The sequence below is a fragment of the Pan troglodytes genome, chromosome 13, assembly GCF_028858775.2.
Source record: "Pan troglodytes isolate AG18354 chromosome 13, NHGRI_mPanTro3-v2.0_pri, whole genome shotgun sequence".
Classification (NCBI taxonomy): Eukaryota; Metazoa; Chordata; class Mammalia; order Primates; family Hominidae; genus Pan; species Pan troglodytes.
In genome coordinates, this window is record NC_072411.2 from 102,296,665 (window position 1) to 102,317,871 (window position 21,207).

Sequence of the window (21,207 nt, forward strand, 5' to 3'; positions counted from 1 at the left end):
TGGATTTACCAAGACCCCAAAGGACATGTTGGCCTACTTAACAAACAATCATTTAGGCCCTCCGTGTGCTAGACACTGTATGTTCATTGTTATGGCAGAAATAAACATGAAACCAAATTCTGCCTCCTAAGAAGCTTATATTCCTCTGTATTTTTGTCTACCAAATATCACTCAATGGCACGCTATCCTAACAGAAGAATTTGGCTTAGCTGGTGCAGTGGCCCATGCCTGTAATCTCAGCTACTTGGGAGTCTGAGGTGGGGGATCATTTAAAAAGCCCAAGACTTTGAGTCCAGCCTGGGCCACGTAGCAAAACCATGGCTCTGAAATAACTAAAATAATAAATTGTTCAGTTAATTAAAAAAAAATTTGGCTTAATGAAAGCAGCAACAACCTAACATTTATTAGGTATAGGTTAGTACATGTTTTATTTGGACCTATCTCAAGTGCGTACACAGTGTATTAAGGACTGCCTTGAATGACAAAAGAAGAGTGTGGATGGAAAAAGGAGCAGTCGGTAATCTATTTTTAAGACCACTAGAGTTCTATGAACCACTTAGATATTATACTGGGCATTGTTTTTGTTTATTACCATCCCTTCCTTGGAGAACCCACCCCTTGCCTATGTGGTGAGATTCTCATAGAGCTATTATCACACAGCCCCACCTACTTTGGCCATAGGAGTGGGCACATGAGTCAGGGTATTCAATCATGGCTCTCAAGGTGTAGTGCTTGGTCTAGAGATGCACATGTGGTCCAAATAGAGCCAATCAAAGTCCATTTCTGGGACTGCCATATGAACACAGTAGAGATAGCTATTTTTTTTTTGCTGTGATTTCTAACCAGGTACTACGGGAAACTTGCCCACCATGTGTTGTTGATAGGTGCAGCAAAGCAAACCACCATGGCACACGTATACCTATGTAACAAACCTGCATGTTCAGCACATGTATCCCAGAACTTAGAGTAAAATAAAAATAAATAAATAAATAAATAAAATGCAAAAGAAAAAAAAAGTAAAAGTTAGGTTGAGTTCTGTTGCTTAGAACCAGGAGTCCTGACTTAAAAAAAAACAAAAAATCTGTGTTGCCCTTAAACCTTCCTGGTCATCAGTGAATGAAGCTGCTTCCTTAAATCTCTGAGGTGACAAAGCACAAAGCAGAGGGCCTGGGGCAGAGCCTCTGCTCTTCATTTGCTGTACCCCATAAAAACAGCTATCTTGGATATGAGTTCACTGTGTCTCCCAGGTCTCTTCCGGAAGGATTTGGAGCAATCTCTGCCACTTTCGGGCAGTATCAAGGATGTTGCTGAGGGCAGCATCTGTGGAATTCTAAGTATCCAAGGCAGTCTTCACCTCCCTACTAGCAATTTAAGCAGTTTTTCCATCAGGTCTTAGGACTTGACCCTTTCTCTTTGCTCTGGTTCTCTACAGATACTGAGCAATGACTTGAGATCACTGACCTAAGGTTTCTACCTCCACAAAGAGCAGTATTTCAGCTCACTCTTCTTGGTGATGAATAAATTGACTTCCAACTATGAATAATCTGAAAATAAGCATTTTGTGGACCCTCACTGACCATTGTTAAATCGGTAAGTCATTAATCAATTTCAATTACCTGGCACGATGAGAGGGTGAGGTCTGAAAACTATTGTCATGGGTGATATGTGGTCTATGGTTTCTGAGTCTGAAATTCGGTTACTTAAAACACATGCAAAAAGTAGCTGAGGTTTCAGCCTCACAAGCTCTGATAATTTACCACTAAAAATAAGCATGTGCTCAAGAGACAACTACTATGTAAACACTCTCAGAAAGATTCTTCAGCATCTGCATACAGAAGCGGCCATCCTATACCCAGAGAAGCTGAGGGCACAGCACACAAAGAACGCTTTATCTTTGGGGGAAGCCAGCATCTGCTGAGCATGAAGCAAAGGCAGGACAAAGGACTGCTTCTCTTATTCAGGCAGAGAAATGAAATGTGATTCATTGTTTTGTCTTAAGCAGTTGCACATTTATTGTTCCAATATTTAGGGGCTAAATATTGGAGCTTGCCTTTCATTAGAAACTTAAGGCCTATCTTGAGTATCAAAGGTGCTTATTGAGAAGCAGAGATGTTCAACATGTTTTGTTCTCACTGAGTATGCAAGGCCATGTCCAGCATACTACTTGGCACTTAGTAGGCACTTAATTAATTGCATTTCTCACCCATCTTTTTATTAATACTGTTTTACCTTCCTTTTAGCAAATATGACTTATAAAAGTCAGAACTATATGGCAGGTAAATTTGGACACGAACACTATAAAATCAAAAGACTTTTTCCTTTACCTTGGGATGATTTTAAATCTCAAGTCCCCTCACTCAGGGTGTATTTGAAATATGACAGTGTATGTACAGCTGAGCCATGAAATTTTTAGCATATGAAAAACAGGACACACATTTGTGCATGCTGTTTTGTCCCCACCAGGATTTGCAAAGGGAGGGTGAGAAGAATTGACTGAAAGAACAGCTGTTTAGTGAGGCAGGAAGTTGAAACTACTTAACTTAAAATTAGGTTTGGGGATTATCTGAGGTCTTCAAAGAGTGATACGATTTGTATTCTTCATTATCACAAGTAAATAGGAGTAGGAGACTGTAGTGTGTGTGAATTTACTGTGTTGCGACAAGGAAGCCTCCAGAATCATCAATTCATGGATTTATGGGTTTGGAATGTGAATTTTTGCCATGGATCTCACACTCTTCATGATGATGATGAGTTGCTTTGGCCGACCCATCTGAGACACAGAAACTCCTGCCAAGATGAGGAGGATGGGGAATGATATGTGGATGGCAGGGAAAGCCATGCTGCTTGAAACTCTACTTACTCTGCTGGTTTGCAAGTCTGAAAGCTTAAGCTTGCCCCACAATATAGGTCAGACTTCCCAGAATAAACCAGCCTTCCAGCTGAACCTCGCTCCTCGCCAGCCCACCCTGGCCCCATATGCTGCCAGGTTATTCACATCTACTACAACTAGATGTTGTAGTGAAATACTCCAGGCCTGAACTTGAGCGTTCACAGGCATCTTTTAAATTTAGGCAGATGGTTTAGTTTCTTTTCTCTTATTTTGAGTTCATTTATGGTTTTGTGATTTTGTATAATTACACATAACATTAACTAAGGAGGAGTAAGGTTTTTCATGGTTCCTAATTATCTAGGGTCTGATTCTTGCTTTTAGCACTTACGGAATTATAACTGACATTTCTGGCTAACTCCTTTCCATTCTTGCTCCCTAAATCGGAATTTATGAAGACTATCCCTTAATTCTAGTGCTCAGTAAGTCTCGTATAGGGAACTTAATGTCAGAAGCCCAGAATTTTAGAAACAATTCTGTGACTAATTAACTCCATAGACTTGAGTAAGTCCTGGACTCTAAGACCTTATGATGGTTCATTTTATGTGTCAATTTGAGTGGGCCATAGTGCCCAGATATGTGGTCAAACACTAATCTGGATCTTTCTGTAAGGGTGTTTTTGGATTGGTGGACTTTGAGTAAAGCAGATTGCCATTCATCATGTGAGTGGTCCTCATCCAGTAAGTTTAAGTCCAGAAAAGACCAAAAAGGCTAACTTACCCGCTTAAGAGTGAATTCTGCAGCAGATGGCCAGCCTTTGGACTTTGAACCGCAACATCAGCCCATTCCTCAGTCTCCAGAGTGCCAGCCCACATTGCAGATTTTGGACTTGCTAACCTTCAGAAGCACATGAACCAATCCCTTAAAATCTCTCCCCCCACCACCAGTATTGATTCTGTTTTCTGGAGAACACTGACTAATGTAACCCTATATTTTTTAAATTATGGGAGAAACTAAATCCATTCTGCAGACATCGCAGCTGATCCGAAGATCTAAGAAAACATACATGCAAAAAAGATCTAAAATACGTAATGTACTGAACAAATATAAGGATTTATTTCAGTAAACCATGAACTTAAGAATTTATAGTAAAAATCAAAAATTTACTTAAAGTCGAGTAATTAGAAATTTCCTTTTCTGCAAATAGCCCTTCCATGAATTTTACAGTCCTCTCACTTTTCTCCTGAGTCATATCTTTTACTCAGAGTCATATATAAATGATGGATATTTTCATACCACAAGTGAACCACCTTTTCCACGTGCTAAAGCTTAATCTCTTTTACAGGAAAGTCATCTTTTCCTGATGTATGTCAACAATTCATTTGTTTGTTATATGTTTGTTCCTTTTACCAGTGATGAGCAGAAAGCCAACAGAATTGATGGGTCAGTAGGCTCATCCATTTACCTGATAACCAGCCTTGGACCTGAAATTCAACCTCATGGTCAAATAATTCTGCTTGACGCCCCCAGTCTACATATTGACATGTTTCTCTCCTGTAACTGACAAGGTGTGTGCTAAATATTTGCATGCAAAGAGTTGATTCCAAAATGCATCTTTGTTGTCTTGTCCAACTTGGCTTTCTGGTTGCTAATGCTGTTTTGTCTGCTGGGACTCCACACCCTGCCTGATCATTCTTTTATGGTAACCTTTACCCGGCTCAACCCACCACCACTGGCCTCTATTCACAGGTCCCTCTCCCTACTCTAATCCCCCACCACCCTTGCCTCCAACTAAGAAGCCTTACAAACTTGCCAGAATGTATCAGCCTTGCCCCTGTGACCTCTCTTGGTCCACACTGTTCCATTTTAGTCTATATTTTTATTATATTTAAAGTAAATTATTTGAATTTCTAACAAACTTTTTTGATATTTTCTACTACAGTAAACTCTTCAATATTATTTTCTTTTGAACTTGGTAAGCAATCTTTTTATTTTATCTTTTGGCATTAATATTACCTAACAGAAAAATGCACAATCATAAGTCTACAGCTCAATGAATTTTTCACAAAGCAAACATACCTGATGTGTAGCCAGCAACCACATTAAAAGATAGAACATTATCAGTACCCTAGAAGCCCCTTTTGTATCCCCTTCCAGCTATGACCTCGCCCTAAAGGTAACCACTATCTTGACTTGCCTGTTTTTTAACTTCGTGAAGATGGAATCAAACACTGTTACAGTTGTCATGGATGTGTGCCACTCAGATGTCCCTTCAGGAGAAAACCTGCAGCAAACAGTGCAATGAGCCCATGGCCTTTAGCTATTGCACTATCGGGATCCATTGCAGAATTCCGCCAAAACCACACTCTTCCTAGGTTGCCCCCAGCCAATGACTGGGCATGGTAAAGGCACCAAAGCCAAGCTATTGCCAGCCAACATGGGATCCCCCTGTGGGCAATCTTTGCTCTAGGGATCCCCATCAGCTTGGCCAAGTCTTTCTCAGAGATGTCCTCCAGTCTAAGATGCTTCCTACCTAACCCTCCTTCCTCCTCCCTTCTTCTTCCCCACTCTCCTTTCATAGGTGTCTGACTGGTATTGCTGCATGATGGCTCTCCCTGCCTGTATCTACTTCCTCTCTCCGTTATTTTTTGTAAGGTATCTCTTGGCCTTCAATTATCTATTGGTGTCTGCTTGCTAGAAGAGCTGCACTGAGCCAAGTTTTGTGTGTCTGGCTTCTTTCGCTTAAACTTAAATATGTTGGATTCACCTATGAGCAATCCTTTTATTAAAAAGTCTATGCACCAATAAGGCTATTAAAAGTATATTTATATATGTTAAAATTTTAGAACTTACTGTAGACTCTTTTTCATCCTTGTGATTCATCTACTCTCCCAGCCACCAGCCTCCTCGAGCCTCAGTCAAAGATCTAGCAGCCTGCAGTACATGTCTGATAAGAACACAGCCCAGAACCAGCTCAAAACTATCAACAGCTCATTATTCATATAACAAACATTAATACCTACACTGTTCCGGGTATCGGGAGGGACGTGCCTTGGCATGCCAAATAACCTCCAGATTTAGTAGCCTGGATATAGACGACCCTATGATGTGGTTCCAGTCTGCCTTTTTGGGTGCATCTTCACATTACCCATAATCACTCTTGAAGGTGTGTGTTCCTTCATTCCAGAGATTCCTTAGGGCTTCCCACTTGTGCAGGACCAAACTTCAAGGCAGGTCTGGGCAAGACTGGAGTCCCTCCCTGATTGTACCCACAAAGTCAGAGTCAAGCTTTGACTTCAGCCTTCACACAGCATTTGTGATGCTGGTAATTAATACTGGAGAAAGGCCTTGGCTACAGTGGGGAAAGCACTTGGCTGAGAACTTAGAGTTCAAGACCCTGTTCTTCCACTTACTCTTTGTGATATGAACGAGTCACTTAATCTTTCTGAGCCTCATTTGTACAATAAAGAGATCAAACTAGATTGATCTAAAGTCCTTTATTGCCTTGTTTAAGATTCTACCCTAAATGGTTAAACAGAGAGGGCAAGACAGTTCTTGTGCATTTGGCTACATAAATGAGCCACAACATGTACTTTATGGTTCAGTTACTTTCATTTTGTTATTTCCTAGGATATAATCTTCTGGGCTGCCTTGTCCCAAATACTGGGTAACCCTGCTCTCCATCTGGTACCTATTCTGTGGGCATTGCAGGGACTTTCATTTCCTGTATTCCAGTCTGGAATCTTTGAGACCCCTAATTTCAAGTTGGAAGGGGATAAAATTGGCCCTGCATTTCTGAATTTAGAAAAGTTGAACATTCTTTAGTCCATTTGTGTCGTGAACACGTACACACACACACACACACATCACACACTCCAAACAGTGTAATTAATATGTAACAAATGCCGTGCATAATGATAACATTGATTTTAACTTGTAGATTTATACAATTGAATCATTATACTATTTTATATGTAAATCTACAAATTTTGATTGTAAGAAATAAAATATTGAGAATTCTATTACTGCAGGATTATTCATTTCAAAATATATTTCTGATTTTGAATTTCTTCCAGTGATCTAAAAACATTTAAAGAATTTTTTTGCTTTTATTTTAAATATGAATTCCTTTTGACTTGGTCATCTATCATCTGAGGTTCCTAGTTGTCCTTTGAATTAAATTCTATGACTGAATTTGTAATCCCTGAAAATAGTAGTTAAAAATGTAAGCATCAGCAACACATACAAAATCCTTCTCATGTTGAAATGTTTACTATTAATATGTGTGATTATGCAATACTTTAAGCACTTAATAGTACTTGAAAGATTTTGTCTTCAAATAGCTCTAATATTCCCTAGAGTTTTAATTCCATTTTCCAAGAATATTTACTTGCTGTTTTAAAAATGGTTAAAAAAAATCCTAGATGAATATGTGACCAGAAATTTAATAAGTCTCTTTAAGTTTAATAAAGGGCAAGGAAAGAAAGGAAACTAACATTTATTATGTATATATGTGCCAACTTGTGTGCTAGGTCCTGTCATATATAGTCTCTCCTTTTATTATGGGCAAAAAGCTTAGAGCAAAGCAAAGGAAAACTACCAGTGAACTTTGTGGATTTAACAGAAGTGTGATGATTTTACTGAATTTATGCAGATATTTTCCAAGGCCTACTTTAAGTTCAAATTGATAATGAGCATTTATTTGAACTCCTTGAAGATATCACCTCTGGTGTATAATTAAAATGAAACCTCCTGGGCTTACCTTAATTAACTAAAAATGAGTGCAGCATTTTGACCTTCTATTTCTCCTATTCTGTCATGTTAGTATGATATTAAAATTACATTTTACTTAGTTCCTCTTTGTTCAGATTATTTTCTAAAAAATCTGAGAACAGATTTGCATTAGGTGTGATATGTTCTTCATTGAGTGTTGCAAAAATGAATTTCATTTGTATTTAACAGACTTCATTGACATAAAGTAAGACATTTTTAGGTTACTTCTAATTCAAGTTTTTAATTGTTAATGAATCTGTAGCAAAAATAGCAATTTTTTAAAATAATAGCACTTAAAAGGACCCATTTGTACCTCTAAAGTGTACTGAAATTGTCCGAGCATGTGCTCATCAAATATAAATTACTGGAGGGGCAAAAATGTCTTTTATTCTGATTCACAATGAATAGTCACTAATACAAAAGATTTTAAAAATCCATCGTTAAAAAAAAAGAAAGAAAGCCTTGCCCCTTCCAGGAGCAATTTGTAGAAGGTATAGTGTAATAAGGCATTCTTCAATTATGCATGAGTAGAAAAACATGGATAAAAGCATTTTGGGGAGTTGCCATATACTATTTTAGTTGCCTAAAGTGGAAATTTAATAAATGGTACTCAAGTGACTTAAAAGAGTCATATTGTTAATAACAATTATAAACATTTGGGAGCGTAGAACCATCACATTAGTTTCTCATTTGATTTGCACAACAGCCCAGTAAGTTCTCTGTCATTATCCCCATTCCCTGTTTACAGGTGATATGGTTGTTAGAGGCTGGACAAGATAAGAACATTCCCAGTAACAGATTTTGAATCCCTGTCAGCCCCCTTTTCCAAGAGGTCTAATTGGAAGCATCAGCGACACATTATTACATTTATATAATACATATGTAATACATATGTTAATGTATTATAATTATACATTATTATTTACTTTTGTTATATCTCACCTACATTCAACTCCTGTTTGCTTAGCCAAACTCAAGAGATTGTGTAGATTGTAGACCAGTACTTCTAACGTGAACCTGTGAAGAATCGCCTATAGAGATTGTTAAACCACAGACTTTCAGGCACAAACTCCAAAGATTCTGATTTAGGAAGGCTCTATGAGACCCAGAGTTTGCATTTTTACAAGTTCTCAGGTGATGCTCCTGCTGCCAGTCCAAGGTCTACTCTTTTGAGTAATACAGGTTATAAGCTACTGGTTATGTTGATCATTTACTTATTTTAAATGTTTTAAGTAATTTATTTAATGTAGTGCCTAATAAAAGAATAGATTGCTAAAGCCACAAGGCCAGCAGGTCAGCAATAATGGCTTTAATACTAACAGGGCCAGTTGGCATGATTATGAGTTGTGCAGTTCTAGAGGCTGTTACTCACATAGTCTACAACCTGCACAACTGTCCACTGCATCCTTGAGTGGTAAATATATTGTTCCAGGAGTAGGGGTGGGAGGAAAAGAGGCAGAGAAGGGCAGGAAATAGTATTGATTTGGCCATTAGATTTTGGAGATTTTCCAGATCCAGGAATGTTATTATAGCCCATCTAATCAAGCTGATTTGGGGTCAGAACGTGTATCTAAAAAGAGAATCTGAGATCAGCTTTGGAAGTCAGGGTTTTGGGAAGAATTGAAGTTCATATAGTACTATGTGGGATCCAGGAGACAAAGAGCATCACAAAGTTGGGGAGAAGATCACACTATCATTCTACCTATTTCTACACAGAACACTCAGTGACTCTGGTGGAACAGGCCCCTGGCAGCATCAGGAGACAGTGCCAAGGCACCATCAGTGAGGATCCTAGCAGCAAAGGAAGTGTAAAGATGCTTCCTTTGAGTGCCTGGCAAATAACTGTTTCCCTCACAAAGGCAGGGTCAGAAGAACTGAGTCACCATGAGACACCAACTGGGGTCTCCAGGGTGGAGGGGACCTTCAAGGAGACTCCAATGGGGGATGGAGCTAAGATCTCAGGGCAATGCAGGTGGGAATATAAAGCTTGCCCAATATTATTAATAACATAACCTCTTTCACGCTCACAGGCTGGTAAGCTCTGAGGACATCCAAAAAAAAAAAAAAAGAAATTAAAAATGCCAGCAATTATAAGAATACAGATTGCATGCATTCCCACCCCCTGCACACCGCACCCCTCCGCCACACTGCCTTTTTTTTTTTTTTTTTTGAGACGGGGCCTTGCTCTGTCACCCAGGCTGAAGTGCAGTGCTGTGATCACAGCTCACTACAGCCTCAACCTCCAGGTTCCAGCGATCCTCCCAGCTCAGCCTCCCAAATAGCTTGGACTACAGAAGCATGCTACCACACCCAGCTAAATTTTTGTTTTTGTTTTTTTGTAGATATGGATCTAATTACATTGCCCAGGCTGGTTTCGAACTTCTGGGCTCAAGCAATCCTTCTGCCTCGGCCACCCAAAGTGTTGGGATTACAGGTGTGGGCTACCACGCCTGGCCAAGCATTCCCTTTTGTGATAGGAATATCTTTGTTATTTTACTATGTCACACACCATGAGCAATTCACTTTTCTTTTTTTTTTTTTTTTTTTTTTGCAATTCACTTTTCTAATTTATCTCTGCTTCTCTAAATCTCCACTTCACAGACACTTTAGTTTGTTGCGAGGTTATGACATCTGACACAAACCCACAGTCCAGTGAGTGTGAGGGCAGCAGGCGAGCAAGTTTGCCTAAGCTCAGCTCGACTAAATTGTAGAGGCCATTATCTGCTCCTCCCAGCGTTTCCTCCATGGCCTGTAGAGTGGGAAAATCCACTTTTTTGAAAGTAATGGGAAGAGAGTGTCTGTCCTCATTCCACCTCACTACTCCTCCCCAAGGAAGGAATAATGTATATGTGAATTTGGAGAAAGGAACTGAACTGCTTCTAACTTAGTCCTTTCTGCTTTTGATATGGCTAGCCCCTGGGGAAATAAACATTCTCCTCATTTTCCAAGAAGAGGTTTGCCCTCCATGGGAGAGAGTCCATAGTTTTATGGTGGTAGCTGGGTGGCTAACCTAGTTCAGAACAATTTGGTTGCTGTTTCAAGCTGCATTCTTCCATCAGGGTCTCAACAAGAAAAAGATGGCACACTCCAATTAGAAGAATTTGAGAAGGGTATATTTTCAAAGGGACCGTTGACAAAGATGGGAGCAGAGTGTAGCAAAAGAACCAAGGATAACACCAGGACAGAGCTGGTGACAGTAGAGGATAGGGAGAGATTACCAGGGCCTCGAAATAGAGAATCTATAGAAAGGTCACCTTGAGAGGAGCTGTGAGCTTCAGAATGTAGAGCAGTGACCGTTGATCAAGGGACACAGCTAGCCTGGGGCAATCATACAGGAAGAAAATCAGGAAAATAAATACCCTAGTGCCACTCTTTTTCATTCCTCTCTTCTCCCACCAGGGCTTCCTATTGGCTGAATCCAGCCAGAAGCCAAGGGTAAAGGAACACATTGATATACTTGTACAATATATGATGAAGGCTCCCCCACATATCACCTTGGCACTGCCCATTGACATTCATGCCTACTCAATGGCTTCTAACTGAAAGCACCTGCAACTCTTTACTTGATGGATTTCCTAAGCTAGTGTAATGGACTTGACCTGTACATGGAGCAGCTAAAGGTCCCTGACGGGTAGTGAATTCTGAAAGCACTCCTCAACCAATGACTGATAGGAGTTGGAGGATAGCTACCACAACTCCTTGCCCCTCACAGGTTATTCCAAGTCATGTTCTACCCATTTCCAAGAGTTCACCAGTAGGATCAAGCTTCAATTGTCCACAGTGGCAATGCTTGATATCATAGCCTTTATTAGGCTTCATCTCCTTCCCTGTCTCACTTCTCATTGCCCTACCTGTACTTCTAAGGATTCCCACCTAAATAAGCTATTTTACTCAAGTCCTCAATTTAGGGTCTTCTCTGGGTTCACCCAGACCATGCCAGAAGAACATATAGGGCAAAAGAATCAGTAAATATCTATAACAACCTAATCATGTTGTTTAAAAACATGGAGGATAATGCCAGAAAAATCAGGTAAAACAATTCAAAGTGATTGCCTCTGGTGTGGGGCTTTGGGATAGGGATAGAGAAACAGGTGGCCAAGGAACAGCTGGTGTTTGTTAAAACTTTGTAGTAATATTTGATGGTTTGATATATGTACATGTATTTATTTTACAAAAATAAAATATAATATTAAAATATGTTTTTGACTTGCAGAATAGGAGCAGCAATGGAGTAAAAGAAAAACAAACTGATTAAGCTGGAGGGAGAAAGAAATTTTCTTGGGAGAAATGTGATCTTAGTGGTCAGGCTAGAAAACTATGAAGAGAAAAATGAGATACTGGAGGCCAAACTTAATCTATCCAATATGGAGAGGGATATGCAACTGAGTCTAACTGCTCATAAATACGGAAGTATAAGACAGGGTGAAGTTTTAGTCATTACTGCTTCTTGAAAGGCAAATGGGGCTCAAAAGAAATGTAAAAGAGAAAGAGTGAAAATCTCAGACGGCAAACTGGAATGGCATCCCTTGAGAGATTTCAGAGGCAATAAGTACTGAACAGCATTCTCTAAAGCCATAAATAGGATGCCCATAAAAATGCAAACTGTGAAGTACACCTTGGAGAATGAAATGGCTTTACTAAGCAGTAACAGAAAACTTGGACGGCTTTGAGAGGAAATGATGAAGATCAACACAGAATATGCAAAACATCATTAGGTGGGTAAATTTCATGGTGACCCACTTCTTGTAGCAGGAATCCAGATATTGCCTGTCCTGTGAGAGAAAAAACTCCAAAAATTTATAGAAGCAAGAGGTTCTGCTTCTAGGAATGGCTGAATAAGCTCCTGTTAAAACATAGATAAAAACTACAAAATTTAGGAAAAATATAATAACATGACAATCTGAAGGCATAGAGAGTGAACAAAAAAAGGCAGATTTTGGAAGGGTGTAGCACAAGGAACAAGAAGGTGGTATGGGGTGAGCTTCCCACCTTTATGGCTTTAGTCCAGGGATTGGCTGCAGTTGGCACCATGCAGAGCAGCTAGAACTCTGATAGAAAATCCAGTTGTTCTGCCCTGGAGAAGCAGAAGACAAAAAGTGGCAGAATTCAACTGTAAGAAAGTAAAAGAATTATCCCAGAAAGTATTTAGAGAGATGGAGTTCCAAATAACTACATACATCTCTGCCTGACCCCTGAAGTTTAGATAAGGATAAAAGAACTGGACTGAGATTTGATCTACCACTCAAGAAACAGAGTGTGAAGTTTGAGTCTAACCAAATTAATTGCCTGACTAAATCCAAACGAGAAAAGAAAAACACTCTTCAGAGGAATTTAACACAATTCAATTTCTGCAGCATAATAATCATGATATCTAGGGTATAATCTAAGATATCCGACACATAAAAACTAGTAAATTATGGCCCATTCTGGAGAGAAATGCCAGTCAACATGAACCAAACCCAAAGTGATTAAACATCAGAATTAGCAAACAAGAGGACAAGAGTTTTAAAGCAACTATTAAACAACGGTCAGTGAGATACAGGAAAATATGATCAAAATGAATTAAAAGATAGGAAATTTCAGCAGAAAAGCAGAAACTATAAAAAGGGCAAATAGAAATTCTAAAACTGAAAGGTAAAATTCTTGAAATAAAAAATTCACTTGATGGAGCATAATAAGTTTGACTGAGGAAAGAGAGAATTTTTAGATTAATACAAAGTATCTGATCTAACCCAGGAGGCGCAGCTTGCAGTGAGCCGAGATCGCGCCACTGCACTCCAGCCTGGGTGACAGAACGAGACTCCGTCTCAAAAAAAAAAAAAAGAAACTATCTGATCTAAAGAATAGGCAGGCTGGGCGTGGTGGCTCACATCCCAGCACTTTGGGAGACTGAGGTGGGAGCCCTGCTTGAGCTCAGGAGTTCGAGACCAGCCATGGCAACATGGTGAGACTCTTCCTACAGAAAACAAACAAAAATTAGCTGGGTGTGGTGGTGCATGCCTGTACTCCCAGCTACTCAGAAGGCTGAAGTGGGAGGATTGCTTGAGCCTGGCAGGTGGAAGCTGCAGTGAGCCATGATCATGCCACTGCACTCCAGCCTGGGTGACAGATTAACCCTTACAAAAAAAAAAAAAAGAAGAAGAAGATGAGGGAGAGAGAGAGAGAAAGGAAGATTGACTAAAAGACACATACTCAGGAACCTGAGAGACAGTATCAAAATGCCTAACACATTTATGATTGGAGTCCCAGAAGAACAGTAAAAAAAGAATGGGGAAGACAAGAATATTTGGAGAAATTATGACCAAAAGTTTTCTAAATTGTAAAAGTTATACATTCATAGATTGAAGAGGCTTAGCAAAACTCAAGTGGGATAAATATGAAGAAAATCATGCCTACCACATGATAAAACTGCTAAAAACAAAGGAAAAATCTTCAAAGCAGTCTGAGAAAAACTATATACTGTCTCATTATATAGGAGTTATCATTAACTCCTTATTTGAAACAAAGGAGGCCAAAAGCAGTGGAATGACATATTTAAAGTGCTGAAAGGAAAAAAGAGCATAGCCAGAGACAATATCCTTCAAGAATAATGAGGAAATAAAGACTAAATACAGATTTTTCAAAAAGAAACTAGTAAGAAGCTTCATCATCACAAGACCTGTACTAAAAGAAATAGAACATTATTTAGGCTGGAGGGAAATGACACTAGATGGAAACTTAAGCAATAAAAAGCATTGAAAATGGTAGAGCTGGGTATTTATTAAAATCTCTTTTTTCCCCAACTTTTAAAAAGCATGCAGTTGAGATTTATAATATATGGAGATGCAGTAAATAAGGCAACTATAGCATAAAGGACAAATGAGGTAAATGAACCTCTATAAATGTGAGCTTTCTACATTTTACACAAAATAGTAAGTAATATCTCTAAGTGGATCATAAAAAGTTAAGCATAGATATTGTCATTCTTGGAGCAATTAATAAAATGTATGATGCTAAGAGGTATAGCTAAACAGCCTATTGATAGATTGAAATGGAATTCTAAAATACATTCAGTTGATCCCAAAAAAGGCATAAAAGAAGAATAAACAAATCAACAGAGGGGACAAACAGAAAAGAATACCAAAATGGTAAAAATAAATCTAACCACATCAATAACATCAATTTAAAAGTGAAAGGAGTCTTTTCAATAAACGGCACTGGAATAACTGGATATCCATATGGGGGAGAAGAGTCTTTGACCCATAGCTCACATTGTACACAACAATTAATTTGCAATGAACAGAGACTTAAATATAAATCTAAAACCATAACTCTTTTAGAAGAGAACTTAGGCGAATAGCTTTATGACTTGGAGACAAGCAACATCATTTTTTTTTAACTTTTATTTTAAGCTCAGGGGTACATGTGCAGGTACATAGGTAAACTTGTGTCATGGGGTTTTGTTGTACAGATTATTTCATCACCCAGGTCTTCACCCTGATACCCATTAGTTATTTTTCCTGATCCTCTACCTCTTCCACCCTCCACCCTCTGATAGGCCCTAAAGTGTGTTGTTCCCCTCTGTGTGCCCATGTGTTCTCATCATTTAGCTCCCACTTCTAAGTAAGAACATGCAGTATTTAGTTTTCTGTTCCTACATTAATTTACTAAGGATAATGGCTTCCAGCTCCATCCGTGTCCCTGCAAAGGACATTACCCCATTCTTTTTTATGGCTGCATAGTATTCCATGGTGTATATGTACCACATTTTCTTTATCCAGTCTATCATTAATGGGCATTTGGGTTGATTCCATGTCTTTGCTATTGTGAATAGTGCTGCAGTGAACATACACGCGCGTGTGTCTTTATAATGGAATGATTTATATTCCTTTGGGTATATACCAAGCAATGGGATTGCGGGGTTGAATGGTATTTCTGTTTTTAGGTCTTTGAGAAATCACCACACTGTCTTCCACAATGGTTGAACTAATTTACACTCCCACTAACAGTGTATAAGCATTCCTTATTCTCCACAACCTCAACAGCATCTGTTATTTTTTGACTTTTTAATAATAGCCATTCTGACTGGTGTGAGATGGCAACATTTTTTAGGACACAGAAGCAGTAACTGATTTGGGGAAAACGATAAATTAGACTTGGCCAAAAAGAAGGGCACTGTTTATTAGGTTGTTATCAGGTTATAGGAGAACCAATAGAGATGGCGCCAGAACAGAGCTGGTAACAGCAGAGGGCAAGGAGAGGTTACCACAACCTAGAAGGAGAGACTTTTGCAGCACACATGGTTGTGATCTTCAGAATGTGATCTGGTCAAAGTTGCGTCAGCCAGCCTGAGGCAATCCAGTAGGAAGAGAGCCAGGGAAATAAACAGTCTAACAGCATTCTCCTCCATCTCTCCCATTTCCCACCAGGGTTCTCTCTTGGCAGAATCCAACCAGAAGCCAAAGGAAAGGAAGCCGGTTGATATGATTGCAGGAGACACTGTAGGGACCCCACACACATCACCTTGACATTTAGAGTCTCATGTTATATTTGCCAAAATCACCTTTTAGCATTTTTATTACATGATTACATAGGAACTGCCAACAGGTTCATTCCAGTAGTTCCTATAGACACATGTTCAGATCCCTGTTGACTCAGCTTCCTAGATCCTTCAGTCCTCTCATGCTTCTCATTGTAAGTATAGGGATTCCAGAAAGCATACTGTCTTGGACAGGATATATACACGGTGCCTAGTAGACTCCCTTCTAAGAAAGCTCTTGAGTGACTTCCACACTTGTTGCCTGCTGCTGAGGACTTCCTTATCCCTCATTACCATGCGTTTTTATCATTGATCTCCTTATCCTAGGAATATCCAGAGTGGAATTAAGCAGGCAGATATCTATGTTTGCCAACAAGGTTTTAGAGGGATTGTCAAGCACACGTGTTGCCCTGGAATTTTAACTGACTGACTAAACTAAAATTTGGATGTGAGAGAGTGTAAGACAGCCAGGTAACTAGTAGCATTTAGAGAAGACAGCAGTTAAATTGCCAATGTAGTAGAGCACTGGAGTAAGATTAGACGCTAACTTCTGAAGAGATTAATACAAAATAGATTTGCTAAATCTCAAACTTTTTTTTTTTTTCTTGAGACAGAGTCTAGCTCTGTTGCCCAGGCTGGAGTGCAGTGGCATGAACTCAGCTCACTGGAACTTCCGCCTCCTGGCTTCAAGCTATTCTTCTGCCTCAACCTCCTGAGTAACTGGGACTACAGGCATGCACCACCATGCCTGGCTAATTTTTTGTATGTTTAGTAGAGATAGGGTTTTACCATGTTGGCCTGGCCGGTCTTGAACTCCTGACCTCAAGTGATTCACCCGCCTCAGCCTCCCACAGTGCTGGGATTACAGGCATGAGCCACAGCACCTGGCCCTCAACTGTTTCTTGAATCAATTTTCAATTTTTCATGAGACTTGCTGAGACTTTCTGATATATCCTGATAAACCTGAGGAGACCAGAAACTATCTCAGTTCCTTGTAACCTTAAAAAGCCCAGTTTTTTTCTTTCAGTTAAGTGACAAAGCATTTTTAAAAAGGGAAACTTACTGCATCACACAATTGAACGGTCTTGAAGTATTCCACCAAAGTTTGACCTGGCAATTCAATGATATCACCAAGGACTTTTCTCGCTGTCTATCCTTTCTGCCATCTGCAGTGTTGGCTTCATTTCCAAGTTCCAAATAGATGCTCTCCTCTTGTGGCAGCAGTTTCAGCCCTTACAATTTTACAATCCACTGTTTGGAGGGGTAGAGAATAAATTTCTGATAGTTTCTGAACTAGTCTTGAGATGCACTCTCATCGAACCAATTTAGGTCACATTCCCCATCCATGAATCAATCTCAGAGGCTAGGAACATTGAAGGAGCTAATTTGTCAATATTCCACACCTGAAGCTAAATGTGGGATCAGCTTTTATAAAAGTATATGGGTACCCAAAGATGTTGGAGGCTGTAGAGAACGAGATAGAGAATGGATGCTTAGAAACAACACATATGTCCATATGTATTCAGTTCTTAGCCTAAATAGCTACCCAGAAACAGACCTCTGCAAGCATTGTTTTATTGAGCCCTGGCATTCCACTATTAGAAAGTAAGCCTTGTCCCTCCACTAACATGTTAAGATGATACTTTCAGACATAATCATCATTCCTGGGCAGATTTGAGGAAGGGTGAAAGCATGAGAGCTTGGCTACCTAAGAAGAAGAAACCACCAGAAAAGGAAGTGAAGAAAAAGAGAATTGGCAGGTTAATGGCAAATGTATCTCATTAAAAAATTTGCCAAGTGTGGGCTGGGCATCCTGGCTCACGCCTGTAATCCCAGAATTTTGGGAGGCTGAGGTGGGAGGATCGTTTGAGTTCAGGAGTTTGAGACCAGTCTGGGCAACCTGGTGAAACCCCATCTCTACAGAAAATCAGCCAGGCATGGTGGCTCATGCCTACAGTCCCAGCTACTGGGGAGGCTGAGGTGGGAGGATTGCTTGAGCCCAGGAGGTCCAGGCTGCAATGAACTGTGTTTGTGCCACTGCACTCCAGCCTGAGTGACAGAGCAAGACTCTGCCCCTACAACCTCCCCCAAAAAATTGCCAAGTGGATACTTCCCACTGCCAATAATAAGTTGTCCCTGGGCTGAACTGAGCAGGCTGAGAATGTCTATTTGCTATCCCTGGCCTAAGAATGGCTTCAGGACTTCTCAGACGACTCCAGTTACCTGAGACATTTTCGTTTAAATTCTGGTGGGCCACTCCAAGGAAGGCACATAAATCTAACCCAGGAATTCTCTCTTTAATAAATTGAAATTAAAAAGATCTGTAATCAGCCATCCTCTTTCAACTCCCTACTAAATCACACAGATATACACATATTGTTAAAGGTATTCTATTCTTGCTAGGGCCAAAATTTATACAGAAAAGATGCTTCATGAAATAACCCTGAATTTTCCCTAATGTATGAATTTAGAGTTAGGAGCATTCTAAGGTGTCAATTAGGCACGTTCATCCATAGTTCATACCTACCCTGCCTCCCATTCCTCCTCCCCACAACCCTACTGAAGGCCCAGGAACTATCTGGATCAAAGCAAGCTTATAGAACTCAAATTGGATAAGACAGTAAACCATCGGAGCAGAAAAGCAAAGGTGTTGATTTATTCCTCTACTATAAAAATAAGAAAGTTAATGAGACACTTCAAAATTAGAATAAGTAAAGAATGTATTTTTAAGAATAAGGTGGCCGGGCGCGGTGGCTCACGCCTGTAATCTGAGCACTTTGTGAGGCCGAGGCGGGTGGATCACGAGGTCAGGAGATGGAGACCATCCTGCCTAACACGGTGAAACCCCGTCTCTACTAAAAATACAAAAAAAAAAAAAAAAAAAAAAAATTAGCCGGGCGTGGTGGCGGGCACCTATAGTCCCAGCTACTAGGGGGGCTGAGGCAGGAGAATGGCGTAGACCTGGGAGGCGGAGCTTGCGGTGAGCCGAGATCGTGCCACTACACTCCAGCCTGGGCGACAGAGCGAGACTCCGTCTCAAAAAAACAAAAACAAAAACAAAAAAGAATTAGGCAAGCAATTCGTTTGGGCTGTTGGCATATTAATCTTTAAAAATTTTAAAGTAAAGCCTCCACCTATTCACAACAAGAAGAGACTTTCTTATAATTTTTAAAATATATGTTTCAACAAATCTCCATATACAAAAAAACACTTCATAACTGCTACCATATATAAAACATAACTCAAAATGGATTGTAGACCTAAATATAAAATTTAAATTATAAAATATCTGGAAACAAACATAGAAGAAAGTATTTGTGACCTTTGGTTGGCAAGGATTTCTTGGATAAGATACCAAAAGCACAATCCATAAAAGAACAAATTTGACTTCATTAAAATTTAAAACTTCTGCTTTTCAAAAGACACAGTTAAAAGAATGAACACACAAGCCACAGACTGGGAGAAAATATTCATAAATCATATATCTGATAGAAAACCTGTATTCTGAATATATAAAGAACTCTCAAAACTCAGTAATAAGAAAATAACACATTTTTTAAATGGGCAAAAGAAATGAACAGACATTTCACCAGAGAAGATATTTATACAGAAAACATGGTTCATGAATAACCCTGAAGATTCTCTAATGTACCAATTCAGAGTTAAATACGAATGACATTTAAGCATATAGAAATATCCTCAGCATAATTAGTAATTAGTCACTAGGAAAATGCTAATTAAAGCTTCTATGAGTTACCACTTTACACCTATTTAGAATGATTAAAATGACTGACCATATCAAGTGTCGGTGAGGATGTAGAGGAACAAAACGCTCATAGAATGCCATGCGAATGTAAAATAGTTGAACTGTGGAAAAAGTTTCTTATAAAGTTAAACACATACCTACCATATAATCCAATCATTCCATTCTTAATTTACCCAAGCAAAGGGAAAGCATATGTTCCCACAAAGACTTTTCTGCAGATACAGCAGCTTTGTTTATAATAGCTAAAAACTGGAAACAACACATGTCTCCATCCACAGGCAAATGAATAAATAAACTGTGGTATGCCATTACAATAGCATACTACTTAGCAATAAAAAGGAATGAACTATTGATACCTAAAGCAATGTGGATAATTCTTAAAATAATTATGCAGAGTAAAAGAAGCCAGTCCCCTCCCCAAAAAGAATATATAAAATGAGTCCATTTATACAAAATTTTATAAAATTGAAATTAATCTACCCTGACAGAAACTAGATCAGTGGTTACCTGGCAGAATGTTGGGTGAGGGAAGGTCTCCGGATCGGGAGGGAAGTAAATGAGGATGGGATTACAAAGGGACACAAAGAGAAAACTTTTAGGGGTTATAACTATGTTCCCTATCTTGACTGTGATGAAAGTTTAAAAGGCATATATATATGTCAACACTTATGCAATTGTACACTTTAAATATGTGCAATTTATTGTTAGTCAATTATACTTCTATAAAATATTAAATAAATGAAATTTAAGTATATATTTTTTGAAAATATCCAGCCATGTTGTCATTTGACAATATTTCCTGAATGTTCCCAAGCACTGAAGCTATTTTTTAAGAAGATATGAGATGTAACTCCTAACCTGCAAAGGCTTTCAGAGTTCGGAGGGCTCAAATTTTGGACTTGTGGGACTGGAGCTGTGTGTGTGTAGATTTAGGATATAGAAGTTTAGAGCTCAGGACAGATTCTTGATCTGAAAATATAGACATTAGAGTTACAGGGATACAGAGTTAATGAGATAACTTGCATGAAAGATATGCCTAGAAATAGATTCTAGATTGAGAAGTGGAAAGAACTGAGGACAGACACTAGAAACACCAACATTCAAGAGGCAGGAGAGGGAAGAGAAGCCAGTCTGAGACTGAAAAGAAATAAGCGGAAAGTTTGGATGAGAACTCAGAGCAGCAGCACAAGGAGTAGAGCGTTCTCAAAAGGAGGACAGTGTCAAATGACTCAGGAGGGATGCCAAAGATAAGGAGTGAACAGTGTCAATCGAATTTAGCAATTATGTCTCCAGTGGCCTTGGTGAGAGCCCTTTTTGTGTCAC